The sequence below is a fragment of the Hevea brasiliensis genome, chromosome 8 (genome assembly GCF_030052815.1).
Source record: "Hevea brasiliensis isolate MT/VB/25A 57/8 chromosome 8, ASM3005281v1, whole genome shotgun sequence".
Lineage (NCBI taxonomy): Eukaryota > Viridiplantae > Streptophyta > Magnoliopsida > Malpighiales > Euphorbiaceae > Hevea > Hevea brasiliensis.
Window position 1 is genome coordinate 69,502,790 of NC_079500.1, and position 14,998 is coordinate 69,517,787.

Here is a 14,998-nt window from a genome sequence, read left to right on the forward strand (position 1 = left end):
AAGTCTTATGAAGACACCAAAGCCCAGAAATGACCATAAGCAAGTCAAAAAGCTTGCACAAATTGGGGTCCAAAAACTGGCCGAACCTAAAATGACCTAAAGTGACCAATTTTGGTACATTCTGACTAGCAATAGTAAAATGACCATAACTTGGTCTAGTAAACTCAGAATGACCTGAAATTTTGCCCCACATACATAAAAGACATAGATCTACAAGTTTGTATGTAACAACCTCCCGGTAGCAACTCCGTACATTCTCTGCTCCTGATCGGTCGGTGTCCTGGACAATAGAACGTCCGAAAAAATATTTAAACTAAAGTCAGGAACCATAATTAACTCAAATATTAATAAAAAAAATTTAGGAAAAATTTTAGAAATAAAATACAACCAAGTTAAACGAGCCGGTGCCCAAGCGATGCGTAACCAGAGGGAAGTTACGGTTCTCGCAACGAGGAGCCCTAGACCCGAGGAAAAATTCATAAAATAATTTTTGGGACTCCAGAGAAGGGTCATTGAGGTTCCTATGGCATTAGAATGCCAAGAAAATATTTAGAAAAATTTTTCAATCGGTACAGACAATTTTGACCCGTTAAGCCAAACGGAGGGCATTTTGGTCATTTCGCCTTCAGAGACGATTTTTGGCCGACTTGTCCAGTTGAGTAAATAATTATTATGACATAAAATATGAATTAATGTTGATGAAAAATTAATTTGAAGTTAGTAGAAAAAAAAAAGAAAAGAAAATAAAGAAAATTAAAGATAATGACATCACATGATGTCACTCACTTACTCCCAACCAATCACAAGTTAACAAGCATTCTTAAAACACTTAAAAGAGTCAAAAATAGACCAAAAATTTCTGGTCTCCTTCTTCATCTTCAACCAGCCTAAAATCCATTCCTCTTCCTCCATAGCTTTTATTTTTTTTTTTTATACCTTCCAATCTTTGATTTCTTACCCTAAAACCCTTAGGTCTCTTTATTAAAACTTGTCCACTCATCTTGGGAAAGTGATTGGCAGCATAGAAAAGGAAAGAAAGTGAAGAATTTGAGCTCTTGAAAAGCTCTCAAGTGAGGTTAGTGCTTATTTATATAAGTATTTCTTTTATTTCATGTTAGGAACTTGAAATTGTTATGAAATGGTAGATTAAATGAACTAAACTCATGTATATGTACTCTATGAATTTCGGTTGCCCTAAGAAAGGAATAGGATTGAGTGTTTTTGATGGACTTGGAGTGAACTAGAAATCATGTTTAAAGTATATAAACATAAGGATATTGATTTAGTTAGTTAACTAGGGTAGTTTGTACAAAACCATGAATTTGAGCTAGGGTTTGGGAGTGAAAATTTGACTTTGCTTATGAAATTGTTAAAGAACATTCTAATGGTCAATTAGTGACCATTTGAGGTAAGTTGACCATAATTAGGAGTGAACTATTGCATGGCAAAGTGAAATGGGCATTGCCTAGTGACAGTGTGAGGAGGCTAAGAGTCCAGCCTGTTTGGACTGCCATATCTTTGGCTGTGTAGGTTCAATTGGTGTTTGGCCAATTGGACATGAAACTAGACTTATAATGGCACAATTTTTCTGAAGAAACCATGCCCAAAAGGCCAAAGCAAGAGGACCAAAAGTTGGCCCCAATCCGGATACCCTGCAATCAGCTTCTGCAGAATGACCAAATGAACAGTAACTGTTCATTTGGCCATAACTCACTGTAGAATGGGTCAATTGACTTGAAATTTTTACAGAAAAAAGATAAGACATAGAAAAATAACTTTCATGAAGAAACCTACCCCAAAATATGACCAGAACCTATTCAACAAGGCAGTGGCAGTCACTATTCATGGTATTGTAGATTTGGTAAATTCTGCAGTTCTCTAATCCGGTCAGCTGTGGTTTTTGGACCATATCTGAAGCTACAAAACTCCAAATGGAGTGATTCAAAAAAATAAATTCAACTAGAAAAAATAAGGAACAACTTTCATGTTTATCATTTCCTCAAATTCTTAATGTAACAGTCCCTAATGGAGCAGTGAAGTTAGGGCACAAAATCTGAAATTTCTGCCCCCTTAGTGCTAAGCTTGGAAATGGATTTGGAGATTAATTCCAACAAATTTTGAATGCAAAATGTGGTATCTTTGAGAACTTAGGTTCAATAAATTTATTATGTATGAAAAAGTCAACATTTTGGTTGACTAGTAAGGTGAATAGTAATCAAAATAATTAGCAAATTAAGATGAAGACCTAGAACCAATTCTAAGCTTAAATGCTTAGAATGGTATGACAAATGTGGACTATGCATCTTAGTCAAAATTGTTAAAAGGAAATTAAGAGCATAAATTTGAAGTCCATGAAATTTTCATGGATTACTAGAAACATGAAAAATAAGTCATCTAATTGATGTAAATAGATAGTTAGGGCTTATATGCCCATTACAAATGGAATTCATAAAATATTAGTAACTCAACTTGAAATATAAAAATTTGTAATTACATAAGTAGATTTTTGAATGTATAAATGAGAAAGGAATGTATGAATCATAATTGAAATTTATCATGAAATAATGAAGCCATAAAACACAACATATTAATATTTAATGATATTATGTGCCCTTGTATTGCCTAGACATGTGTGTCAGATTGGATAGTTTGGCATGCCAATAGGGTATTGTTTTAGCAGTACTGCGAAAGACTTTATGCCTATATTCATGACTTTATGCCTGCATTCATGGCTTTATGCCAACATTCATGGCTTTTATGCCTGATTATGTGTTATCATGGCTTTTTAGCCATACTGACTGCATACGTGGTTGACGTTCTGCGTCCCATGGTATGACGGCCCGAGGCACCGCAGTGTCTAGTGCCAACGACCCGCTATCCAGTTTAGTCAGCCTGTCGTAGGTTACTTGGGCAGTATAATTTATTGAACTAAATTAAGACTATTAGTAATTAAAAATATTAGAAATCAAATAAATGAGTTAATAAGACTTTCAAAGAATTAGTTACAATTATGAAATGATCCAAACCACATAAAAATTGTTAAGTAAAATGACAAAAGAGTTGCAAAAATAGGTATAACTTAACTAAATATTTTAAATGTACATTCTCTTGCCATATGAATATAAATTGAGTATTTTTATTAATTCTGTATATCGTACATTATTACTGTGAATTTCGGAATTAAACGCTTCCAAAGCGAAACAAATGAGAACAAAAGATAATTAATATTAGACACATTGTATTAAATTGAATTGATTCTTAAATATTCAAATTATGCTTCGTTCTTTCTTTATTTGTATATTTTATTTTCTTGTTCTATTATTGCACCACTAAGCAGCAATGCTTAGCGCGATGGATTTGTTTCCTCGCGCAGGTACTTTGACTAAGATTTTTGGAGTCCAGATCTGCAGAAATGCCTGAAGTATTCAAGGTTGTCACCTCCTCAGTAATGCATGTAGATAGGGCCCATATAGATCATATTTTGTATTTAGTATAAAATGCTAGATATTGTAATATAATGTAGATTATAAGCAGGTAATTAATAGAAATGTAATGTAATTTAATAAATTAGCTTTTTCATATGTAATTAATTTATATATCATGTAAATTATGAAATTATGTAAATTAAAGAAATTTGAAAATTTTACTTATGTGATTTGAGCATGAATGAGATTGTATGGATTCGAAGACAGATTTGAAATATATAGATAATGCATGGAAATGAATATGAAATTGAGATATATGAATGAGATGGTTATGAAAATAATTGATGAGATTTTATTTGTAAAATATTATTGAAATTTTCAAACAGGTAAATAGTAAAATACGTCAACTGGTAATAAAATAGGGGAAACTCCGCTGTTTTCTCCGTCGAAAAATAATTAATATTAAAATATAATGAGATTAAATTATAAAAGGAATAAAGTAAGATAAGATAGGGGTGCTCCGGCACAGAATGTAGCACACTTTGCTCGGCTATACTATAGTCGGGTGAGGGGTGTTACATTTATTGGTATCAGAGCGCGGTTTAGGCGTTCCTAGGCATAGATAGATAGAATAAGATTGTGTGCATAATATGCATTGCATTTATATGAGTTGAGGTGACACTAATGCAGATTTGTTTTCTTGGTTATTTTACGTTAAGGTATGGACTCAGAATCGCAGAGGGCAGTAGAAGAAGAAGTAGTAAGTCGTATCCCGACTGGGAGTGATATTGGAAATCAGGGAGATCCTGCTCCACCAGTGTAAGAGGTGCCTGTACAACCCCAATAGGCCTTGTTTGAGTAGATGACTGAGTTCTTCGGACAAATGACTGGGGTTATTCCACCACCGCTTCAACAGAAATCACCTCTAGGAAAAATTAGGAAATATGGAGCTGTAGATTTCAATGGTAGAAAGGAAGACGATTCTGCAGCGGCTGAGTATTGGTTAGAAAGGACTGAAAGAGTCTTGCAGCAGCTCCATTGCACACGAGCGAGTTTGGAGTGTGCAGTTTCATTGTTACAAGAAGCTGCATATCGATGGTGGGATGTCGTAACCAAGGTAGTGCCACCAGCCAACGTAACTTGGGAATTCTTTCTGATAGAGTTCAGAAAGAAATATATTAGCTGTGTTCATAAAGAGGAACAAAAGAGGAGTGGTGATTAGCAAAAGAGGAAATTTGGACAATCTAGTAATAAGAGGCCGAGAGAACAGTTAAGTCAGACATCTGATCAAAGTAGGAGAACTAGACCCAGAAGAGATCAACCAGAAACACAAGTAGTGAGTGTGCCAGGATTAGCAAGAAAATGTGGCCATTGTAACAAGTGGCATAAAGGTGAATGTAGGAGATTGACTGGAGCCTGTTATAGATGTGGGGCCATAGACCATCGTCTGAAAGATTGTCCTAAGAAGAATTTACCACGGACCCAGACAGAGGTCATGGAAGGACCAAGTATAACAGTAACACCACTTACAAATGTTACCCAAGTCGGAGAGGAACAAGAAGCCCCAGATGTGAATTTGAGGTAAAGTATTTCCTTTATGATATGCCTAAGTGTATAATAATAGATTAAAAATAAATAAATAAATAAATAAATAGTAACATATATACAAAAGAAGTAGACAGATGGAGTAATAGAAAGGTAAAAGAATTATCTCAGAACCTAAAACACCCAGTAAATTTCGAGGACAAAATTTAAATTAGAGGGGAAGAGTTGTAACACCCTCCCGGTAGTAACTCCGTACATTCTACTGTTCCGGTGACCGGTGTCGGTCCGGACAGCTAGAACGTCTGAAAAAATATTTAAACTAAATTCAGGAACCATAATTAACTCAAATATTAATAAGAAAAATTTAGGAAAAATTTTAGAAATAAAATACAACCAAGTTAAACGAGCCGGTGCCCAAGCGATGGGTAACCAGAGGGAAGTTGCGGTTCTCGCAACGAGGAGCCCTAGACGAGGGAAAAATTCATAAAATAATTTTTGGGACTCCAGAGAAGGGTCATTGAGGTTCCTATGGCATTAGAATGCCAAGAAAATATTTAGAAAAATTTTTCAATCGGTACAGACAATTTTAACCCGTTAAGCCAAACGGAGGGCATTTTGGTCATTTCGCCTTCAGAGACGATTTTTGGCCGACTTGTCCAGTTGAGTAAATAATTATTATGACATAAAATATGAATTAATGTTGATGAAAAATTAATTTGAAGTTAGTAGAAAAAAAAAGTAAAGAAAATAAAGAAAATTAAAGATAATGACATCACATGATGTCACTCACTTACTCCCAACCAATCACAAGTTAACAAGCATTCTTAAAACACTTAAAAGAGTCAAAAATAGACCAAAAATTTCTGGTCTCCTTCTTCATCTTCAACCAGCCTAAAATCCATTCCTCTTCCTCCATAGCTTTTATTTTTTTTTTATACCTTCCAATCTTTGATTTCTTACCCTAAAACCCTTAGGTCTCTTCATTAAAACTTGTCCACTCATCTTGGGAAAGTGATTGGCAGCATAGAAAAGGAAAGAAAGTGAAGAATTTGAGCTCTTGAAAAGCTCTCAAGTGAGGTTAGTGCTTATTTATATAAGTATTTCTTTTATTTCATGTTAGGAACTTGAAATTGTTATGAAATGGTAGATTAAATGAACTAAACTCATGTATATGTACTCTATGAATTTCGGCTGCCCTAAGGAAGGAATAGGATTGAGTGTTTTTGATGGACTTGGAGTGAACTAGAAATCATGTTTAAAGTATATAAACATAAGGATATTGATTTAGTTAGTTAACTAGGGTAGTTTGTACAAAACCATGAATTTGAGCTAGGGTTTGGGAGTAAAAATTTGACTTTGCTTATGAAATTGTTAAAGAACATTCTAATGGTCAATTAGTGACCATTTGAGGTAATTTGACCATAATTAGGAGTGAACTATTGCATGGCAAAGTGAAATGGGCAGGCTGCCTAGTGACAGCAGTAGGGAGGCTGTGAGTCCAGCCTGTTTGGACTGCCGTATCTTTGGCTGTGTAGGTTCAATTGGTGTTTGGCCAATTGGACATGAAACTAGACTTATAATGTCACAATTTTTCTGAAGAAACCATGCCTAAAAGACCAAAGCAAGAGGACCAAAAGTTGGCCCCAATCCGGATACCCTGCAATCAGCTTCTGCAGAATGACCAAATGAACAGTAACTGTTCATTTGGCCATAACTCACTGTAGAATGGGTCAATTGACCTGAAATGTTTACAGAAACAAGATAAGACATAGACAAACAACTTTCATGAAGAAACCTACCCCAAAATATGACCAGAACCTATTCAACAAGGCAGTGGCAGTTACTATTTATGGTACTGTAGATTTGGTAAATTCTGCAGTTCTCTAATCCGGCCAGCTGTGGTTTTTGGACCATATCTGGAGCTACAAAACTCCAAATGGAGTGATTCAAAAAAATAAATTCAACTAGACAAAATAAGGAACAACTTTCATGTTTACCATTTCCTCAAATTCTTAATGTAACAGTCCCTAATGGAACAGTGAATTTAGGGCACAAAATCTGAAATTTTTGCCCCCTTAGTGCTAAGCTTGGAAATGGATTTAGAGATTAATTCCAACAAATTTTGAAAGCAAAATGTGGTATTTTTGAGAACTTAGGTTCAATAAATTTATTATGTATGAAAAAGTCAACTTTTTGGTTGACTAGTAAGGTGAATAGTAATCAAAATAATTAGCAAATTAAGATGAAGACCTAGAACCAATTCTAAGCTTAAATGCTTAGAATGGTATGACAAATGTGGACTATGCATCTTAGTCAAAATTGTTAAAAGGAAATTAAGAGCATAAATTTGAAGTCCATGAAATTTTCATGGATTACTGGAAACATGAAAAATAAGTCATCTAATTGATGTAAATAGATAGTTAGGGCTTATATGCCCATTACAAATGGAATTCATAAAATATTAGTAACTCAACTTGAAATATAAAAATTTGTAATTACATAAGTAGATTTTTGAATGTATAAATGAGAAAGGAATGTATGAATCATAATTGAAATTTATCATGAAATAATGAAGTCATAAAACACAACATATTAATATTTAATGATATTATGTGCCCTTGTATTGCCTAGACATATGTGTCAGATTGGATAGTTTGGCATGCCAATAGGGTATTGTTTTAGCAGTACTGCGAAAGGCTTTATGCCTGTATTCATGGCTTTATGCCTGCATTCATGGCTTTATGCCAACATTCATGGCTTTTATGCCTGATTATGTGTTATCATGGCTTTTTAGCCATACTGACTGCATACGTGGTTGACGTTCTGCGTCCCATGGTATGACAGCCCGAGGCACCGCAGTGTCCAGTGCCAACGACCCGCTATCCAGTTTAGTCAGCCTGTCGTAGGTTACTTGGGCAGTATAATTTATTGAACTAAATTAAGACTATTAGTAATTAAAAATATTAGAAATCAAATAAATGAGTTAATAAGACTTTAAAAGAATTAGTTACAATTATGAAATGATCCAAACCACATAAAAATTGTTAAGTAAAATGACAAAAGAGTTGCAAAAATAGGTATAACTTAACTAAATATTTTAAATGTACCTTCTCTTGCCATATGAATATAAATTGAGTATTTTTATTAATTATGTATATCGTACATTATTACTGTGAATTTCGGAATTAAACGCTTCCAAAGCGAAACAAATGAGAACAAAAGATAATTAATAGTAAACACATTGTATTAAATTAAATTGATTCTTAAATATTCAAATTATGCTTCGTTCTTTCTTTATTTGTATATTTTATTTTCTTGTTCTATTATTGCACCACTAAGCAGCAATGCTTAGCGCGATGGATTTGTTTCCTCGTGCAGTACTTTGACTAAGATTTTGGAGTCGGATCTGCGAAGTGCTCAAGTATTCAAGGTTGTCACCTCCTCGAATGCATGTAGATAGGGCCCATATAGATCATATTTTGTATTTAGTATAAAATGCTAGATATTGTATTATAATGTAGATTATGAACAGGTAATTAATAGAAATGTAATGTAATTTAATAAATTAGCTTTTTCATATGTAATTAATTTATATATCATGTAAATTATGAAATTATGTAAATTAAAGAAATTTGAAAATTTTACTTATGTGATTTGAGCATGAATGAGATTGTATGGATTCGAAGACAGATTTGAAATATATAGATAATGCATGGAAATGAATATGAAATTGAGATATATGAATGAGATGGTTATGAAAATAATTGATTAGATTTTATTTGTAAAATATTATTGAAATTTTCAAACAGGTAAATAGTAAAATACGTTAACTGGTAATAAAATAGGGGAAACTCCGCTGATTTCTCCGTCAAAAAATAATTAATATTAAAATATAATGAGATCAAATTATGAAAGGAATAAAGTAAGATAAGATAGGGTGCTCCGGCACAGAATGTAGCACACTTTGCTCGGCTATACTGTAGTCGGGTGAGGGGTGTTACATTGTAGTTTTGACCGAAACCCGAAAGCCGAGGGAACTAGGTCATCCGGTTAGGTCAAATTAGTATACCGGGATCCGAAAAATTGCAATAAAACGCAATATACATTATAATGAATTCGGTAACATGTACCAATACTAAATGGCTATAAATGTGACATATTGGTAACATTAAAACCTAGTTCACCTAGAGGGTTGACATCTTAGGTTGACTAAGAAAATAATAGAATTTGATAAATTAATTATTAAACCTTATTCTTAGAGACTGTTTAAATGAGTACTGAAACACTTCAAAATTATGTTTCTCAGTTAGCAAAGACTCAGGGAAGGGGAAGGAAACACTGAGTCAGAGCCAAAAGACAGTTATCAGAGGTTTGTGCATAACTAGTTTTTAATTGATTTTGTTTTGAATATTTCATATGATTAAATGACATATTTTTCTTATGTATTATGTTTAACAAGCATTGGATTTAATTCAATGACTATTGAAATTGTTATAGTATGTATGAATTTAGCTTTGTGAAATGGTATTTCCATAAGTATTAAGCATTGTTATGGATTGAATAAATTATGTTTTGGAAATTTGTGATAGAACATGTTTTGAATTGTGCTGGTAATTTTCATGGAAAAATGCAAATTTATTACTTGAATTGTGATGAGCATAAAAATTATTGGATATTGGAATTGAATTTGAATCGAATTATAGTGTGATTTATGCTCACTAAAAGGATTGTGATATTGTTTTATATCACATGATAGATGCTTGACTAGGTTATTACCTGTCTCTCTCATTTGTTGAGAAGACAATGGAGTTAGTTGTGTTTTGATTACCATGGTACATGCACAGGCTTAGATTTTCCTCTGATTTGAGGTTAGATCTAAGTTTTTTTATCGTTATGGCCCTTGCGGAAGATTCATTATTGTGATGTGTACTGTGCACGATGATTCGACCTCCCCGACCATAGGGAGTTAGAATTTGATTTGACCTCCCCGACCATAGGGAGTTAGAATCACTTCAAATATGGCCCTTCGGATTAGTCTTGCATAGTTAGTGAGATAAAGAATGATTTTTGAGATACAGCATGATTTTTGAGATAAAGAATGATTTTTGAGATACAGCATGATTTTTGAGATACAGCATGGTTTTTGAGATACAACATAATTTTTGATATACAGCATAATTTTTGAGATATAACATGGTTTTTGAAATACAGAATGTTTTTGAATAGTAAAGAACTGTGATTTCAGTTATGATTTATGTATAATTGATTTTGTTGGAACTACCTTAGTCATGATTTGATAAATTGAATTTTGTGATCAAAGTCATTTCATACAAATGATTTACATTATTGGCAATGAATATTTTGAGTTTTGGAATTTAATGAGTATTCAGATTTCCAAATTATTTCCTGTAAATTTTGTCAATGTATATTGTACTATGTTTTAAATTATAGTTATGCACCACTGAGTTCACTACTCAGCGATAGCTTTGTATGCTGTCGCAGGTAAGAAGAGCATAGAGCAGTGAGTAAGTTTCTTTGAAGACACATTCAGATCAGCTCCAGGTATATCATAGGTATACCCATGTACATAAGTTTTGATGTATGCATGTAATAATATGTACGTAAATTATTTGAGCAGTTGTATAAAAACTCTTGTAAAATATTTTCGTATGTAATTAAATGTAAATTATTGTAAATGTAAATTTGGGATTTCATTTATCTGAATAGTTTTGTAATATTAATTTTGAGTCTTGTAATCAATGAAATGTTTCTTTTATGAGGAGATTTATTTGATTATTGAGATTTGAATTATGGGTTCAAATGAAGTTATTGAAGTTGTATTTGAGAAAACATATTGGGAGTGTGTTCTTTGCAGGTTTTGAAGAACTGTTTTCTGAAAATACAACCAGCACTTTGCCAAAAGTTTTTAAAAAAATTTATAACACCAGATTTTAATCGATGATTGAAATTTCGTGAAAATTGTTTTAAAATCCCTTGTAGTATATTTAATGGATTATCGGTAGGCGAAGTACGGTAATTCATTAGGTGTACTATGGGATCATGTTACATCTTACAGGGGAGTAGGGTGTGACAGGTCTAGTAAACTCAGAATGACCTAAAATTTTGCCCTGCGTGTAATAAGATATAGATCTACAAGTTTGTAGTTTTCACCGAAATCCGAAAGCCGAGGGAACTAAGTCATCCGGCTAGGTCAAATTAGTATACCAGGGTCCGATAAATTGTAATAAAACGTAATATACATGGAAATGAATTTGGTAACATGTACCAATACTAAAAGGCTACAAATGTGACATATTGGTAACATTAAAACCTAATTCACCTAGACTGCATCGAGGGTTGACATCTTAGGTTGACTAAGGAAATAATAGAATTCGATAAATTAATTATTGAACCTTATTCTTAGAGACAGTTTAAATGAGTACTAAAACACTTCAAATTGTGTTTCTCAGTTAGCAAAGACTCAGGAAAGGGGAAGGAAACACTGAGTCAGAGCCAAGAGACACTTATTAGAGGTTTGTGCACAACTAGTTTTTAACTGATTTTGTTTTGAATATTTAATATGATTAAATGACATATTTTTCTTATGTATTATGTTTAACAAGCATTGGATTTAATTCAATGATTATTGAAAATGTTATAGTATGTATGAATTTAGCTTTGTTAAATGGTATTTCCATAAGTATTAAGCATTGTTATGGATTGAATAAATTATGTTTTGGAAAATTGTGATAGAACATGTTTTGAATTGTGATGGTAATTTTCATGGAAAAATGTAAATTTATGATTTGAATTGTGATGAGCATAAAAATTATTGGATATTGGAATTGAATTTAAATCGAATTATATTGTGATGTATGCTCACTAAAAGGATTGTGATATTGTTTTGTATCTCATTATAGATGCTTGACTAGGTTATTACCCGTCTCTCTCATTTGTTGAGAAGACAATGGAGTTAGTTGTGTTTTGATTACCATGGTACGTGCACAGGCTTAGATTTTCCTCTGATTTGAGGTTAGATCTAAGTTTTTTTATTGTTATGGCCCTTACAGAAGATTCATTATTGTGATGTGTACTGTGCACGATGATTCGACCTCCCCGACCATAGGGAGTTAGAATCACTTCGAATATGGCCCTTTCGGATTAGTCTTGCATAGTTAGTGAGATAAAGAATGATTTTTGAGATACAACATGATTTTTGAGATAAAGAATGATTTTTGAGATACAGCATGATTTTTGAGATACAGCATGATTTTTGGAGATACAGCATGATTTTTGGAGATACAGCATGATTTTTGAGATACAAAAAGGTTTTTGAGATACAACATGGTTTTTGAGATACATAATGTTTTTGAATAGTAAATAATTGTGATTTCAGTTATGATTTATGTATAATTGATTTTGTTGGAACTACCTTAAATGGTTAGTCATGATTTGATAAATTAAATTTCGTGATCAAAGTAATTTCATACAAATGATTTACATTATTGGCAATGAATATTTTGAGTTTTGGAATTTGATGAGTATTCAAATTTCCAAATTATTTGCTGTAAATTTTATCAATGTATATTATACTTTGTTTTAAATTATAGTTGTGCACCACTGAGTTCACCACTCAGCGATAGCTTTGTATGCTGTCGCAGGTAAGAAGAGCATAGAGCAGTGAGTAAGTTTCTTTGAAAAAACATTCAGATCAGCTCCAGGTATATCATAGGTATACCCATATACATAGGTTTTGATGTATGCATGTAATAATATGTATATAAATTATTTGAGCAGTTGTATTAAACACTTGTAAAATATTTTGGTATGTAATTAAATGTAAATTATTGTAAAGGTAAATCTGGGATTTCATTTATCTGAATAGTTTTGTAATACTAATTTTGAGTCTTGAAATCAATGAAATGTTTCTTTTATGAGAAGATTGATTTGATTGTTGAGATTTAAATTATGGGTTCAAATGAAGTTATTGAAGTTGTATTTGAGAAAACATATTGGGAGTGTGTTCTTTGCAGGTTTTGAAGAACTGTTTTCTCAAAATACAACCAACACTTTGCCAAAATTTTGAAAAAAAATTTATAACACCAGATTTTAATCGATGATTTAAATTTCATGAAAATTGTTTTAAAATCCCTTGTAGTATATTTAATGGATTATCTGTAGGGAAGTACAGTAATTCATTAGGTGTACTACGGGATCATGTTACATCTTACAGGGGAGTAGGGTATGACATGTTTAATGGTATCAGAGCAATGGTTTTAAAGTAAATTTCGAACTGTGAATTTGAAATCTTTTTGTCGGTAACTACAACTGCTCAAATGTTTGATACATATAGTACATTTACATCATAAATATGAAGTAATAGAGAGGGATCTCCTTATGTTGATTGTACAGGAATAGAAAATCTTGTGAAAAGATATGGAAGAGAAGAATGAGACAATAGAACAGTCCGTGATGGCAGAAGTACAAGTTGAGGCCCCAACTCCACAAAGTGTCGAAGGCCCGACTGTACTAGTTTTACCAGTAAAAATTACTGCATAAATGGCCCAGCAAATGGCCACTTTCTTCCAATAAATGGTAGATAATCTGTCAGCCCAAGCCCAAGTACAGACCCAACCCCCACAAGGGCAGTGTGAAATAGAGAAGAGGGAGAAATCTATAGGTCAGAACTCGAGCAGTAATTTGGGGAAGAGAAAAGAATTTGAGGAACCCCAAGCTCAAAGATATGATAGAGGCGGATCATTAGGGCAAAGAACACCAAGATCTAGTCGTTGAGCAACCATAAGTTCCTATTCTGCCCGTTTCTGCCATGTTTGTGGTAAGCTACATGGAGGTATTTGTCGAAAGGCCTCTGGAGCCTGCTACAATTGTGGAAAGCTTATACACTTTTTTAGAGATTGTACTAGACCACCTCGATCTGCTCTCCGGAGTTCACAGACCGTCAGTTAGAGTCGAGATAGAAATAGAGTTGGTACTCCTCATCACTATAACACAGTGAATCAACCTGAATATGGTAGCGCACCAGTCAGAGCATCCACTAAGCTCCAAGGAGAAAGAGCAGAAACTTCGGATGTAGCTGCTGGTAAGTTCTTAATTTTTGAAAGAAACAATGAGTTATTATTTGATCCCAGCACTACTAATTTATATGTTAGTGTTAGAATTCTATGTTTTGTTGCTATTCCTTTATAGGGGAATAAATTTTGATGCGTTAGTGACTAGTCTTTTAGGATCATAACTACAATAACAAGTATGATTGACATTAATTTGGAAGAATTGTTAGCTAAAAGTATTTTCTAACATACCATAAATTATAAAGCTAATTGGCGAACCTACTTAATGTAAGGCAAGAGGACTTAAAAGTAAGTTACAGTAATAGAATTGCTCTAGATGAGGGCAAAGATGTTACTGTTAGTAATTATTAATGGATATTGTAATCAGAATCGGTTTAGGATATTAGTGGATTCGAGAAAGATAAGATGTTAGAAAACCTAGTCCATGAGGTTATAACATAGTGACTATGTAATGTTCTCGATGTATGTATTGTAAGCTGCAGATCATAGTACCGACAAGGGATTATTGTGCAGAGCTACGTGCTTCCTCGTGATACAATAAATTAAGAATATTTGTAAGTAATCTATAAATTGATACAGTTGCGCCCGAATAAAGTACTATTACTGGAAATAAATGTGAAAATTTTAGTCAGAAATTTAAAACTTTAGAACTAGCCTATCAAACGACTACACTTGTAAGGTAGCTAGAGTCAGTGACTCGGTTACATTAATGTGAATTACTTGTACCACAGTAATTGCTATAAGCTTAGAGATATCAGTACGACTTATCATCCTCAGACGGATGGACAGTCGAAACAAGTGATTCAGGTAAATTTTGAAATCATTGAGTTTTTATAGATAATGAAATGAAATGATAATAATAACCTGTAATATGTGATAAGCCCTCAAGAATATACTGAGAACTTATGTCATTGAATCCGAGGGGAGATGGGACAGATA